The sequence below is a fragment of the Capsicum annuum genome, chromosome 2 (genome assembly GCF_002878395.1).
Source record: "Capsicum annuum cultivar UCD-10X-F1 chromosome 2, UCD10Xv1.1, whole genome shotgun sequence".
NCBI classification, from domain to species: domain Eukaryota; kingdom Viridiplantae; phylum Streptophyta; class Magnoliopsida; order Solanales; family Solanaceae; genus Capsicum; species Capsicum annuum.
This window is the reverse complement of record NC_061112.1, coordinates 126,506,365-126,508,409: the sequence shown is the minus strand read 5'-3', so window position 1 is coordinate 126,508,409 and position 2,045 is coordinate 126,506,365. Positions and strand designations below refer to the sequence as shown.

Below are 2,045 nucleotides of genomic sequence, written 5' to 3'. Positions count from 1 at the left end.
TGACTTTTTTAATTTTGTCAAAAATGACAAGCAAAAATGAAGTTCGAATGAAAAAAATAGTAACAAATAAATCTGAATGAATGTTGTAATTGAGAGCGCGTCAATTGGAAAAGAATGTTTCAAGTTGTGCGTCTTCGATGGGGTCTCTGAGGACAAAAAAGATACACTTGAAGTAAAAAGTATGCACTGTCTAAAGTTTGCTAATTTTTGCGGGTACTTTACAAAGCTCTAAGTGGTTTGAAATTTTGAAGTAATTGTTACTCCCTCAATTCTTTTATAATTTCTCTTTTTGGGTTGTAATTTTATTTCTAAGTAAATGTTTGTTTAAGCCTTCAAGAATATTATGATTATAATCTTTTGGAAAAAGGCTTAAATATGTCACTGAACTATTAGAAATGACTCATTTATGACATTCGTTAAAAGTTCGGCTCATTCATGCCATTGCCGTTACGAAACAGACCCATTCATGCCATTACTTTTTAACAGCCGATTTTTTTAAAAATTTTTGCCACGTGACATCTTATTAGAGGTCCACGTTATTAAGTACAATAAATTAATTTTAATTAAAATAAAAAACATGAGACCCATTTAATATCCCATCCATTAAATTACCCGATCCACATCCATTCAATATTACTCTTCCGATGGATCTAAGTTCACATATTCTGGAAAACTAAACCCGCGAAAGTGAAAAAGAACCATGAATGAGGGTTAAAAAAATGTTGGTTCTTCGGTTGATAGACAAATGACATCATTTATTCCAGAATTGGTTAATCTTAGGTATAGGTCGGGCATAAAATAGCCGTCTGAAGACGATTTTGGTTCTGCATCTTATACGGATCCCGAGCTTTGTTTGAATGCTATATGTGCTTTGTACCGTCAACAAATTTCTAGAAACAAATTCTCCTCGATGAGTAAGAATGACAAAAAAAGGTATATATCAATTTCTCGATTGTTTTTTTTCTTTAGTTCATGGAAAGACAATCTTTGTAATCTGTTTTTGCCTGCTTTTTCTTAAAGGATTACTGCTTTAGGGGTGTTTCTGTGTGATGAGGATCGCGAAAACAAGCTCAAGAGAACAATTTCGGAGGTTGGACCGGAAGATCTTTGGAGATGCAAGACACTGTCTATTCAATACTACTGCCAAATATATGGGATTTACAATAGCAAGAAAGACCATCTGTTCTGCCCCGGTGCTGCTATCTGGAAATTAAGCTCCAGTTGACGCGAAGGCTGTCTGCTTGTCTCTATGTGTACAAATGCTCAAAACGAGGGTCTAGTTGTTGCACCAGACTCCGAGGGAGCTCGGCAAAAAGTTCTTATACTAGACTTGCTTTGTTAGAAGGAACAATTAGGTGCTTATCGTTAATCTGTTGGACTTCAATGTAGTAATTTGATTATGAATTGCTATATTTATAGAATGGTTTGAGTACAATTGAACAGTGGAGGCATGTTATGTATCGTCACATTATTCGTACAGCTATTCGAAACCATGTTTGCTCGATACATATTGTTGAGTCATGGTATTGGTATACAGTTGCGGAAGCTAAAGAGCGATTTTGTGTTTGAATAACCCAGAAAAAAAAAGTTGAGCACAAAGAGAATGAGTTATTTAATGATAGCGTGGGAAGATAATGTGGTGATATTAAATGGGTGTGGGTCGGATATTTAATGGATCGGGTAATTTAGTGGATGGGATATTAAATGGGTCTCATGTTTTTTATTTTAATTAAAATTAATTTATTTTACTAATGACGTGAACCTCTAATAAGAGGCCATGTGACAAAGTTGTTTTTAAAAACTGGTTGTTAAAAAGTAATGACATAGATGGACCGATTTCGTAATGGCGACGCATGAATGAACCGAACTTTTAACGGATAATATAAATGAACTATTTCTGATAGTTCAGTGCCATATTTAAGTCTTTTCCCTAATCTTTTTAATATGTCCTTGAATTTCAACTTGAAAAGAGATAAAATTTAATGAATAAATTAGTATAGTTACCTTTAGGAGTGACAATTTCAGCCCATATTTGTGAAAAGAGT

At 34.0% G+C, this 2,045-nt stretch overlaps 1 long non-coding RNA gene across 1 annotated transcript; it reads left to right on the top strand.

Annotated features, from left to right (window-relative positions):
- The first annotated feature begins 277 nt into the window (after positions 1-277).
- On the top strand, positions 278-1,502 carry LOC124895999. The gene is made up of 2 exons (XR_007052329.1): positions 278-933; positions 1,021-1,502. It is a non-coding gene; the product is annotated as an uncharacterized LOC124895999 (long non-coding RNA).
- The last annotated feature ends 543 nt before the right edge of the window (positions 1,503-2,045 follow it).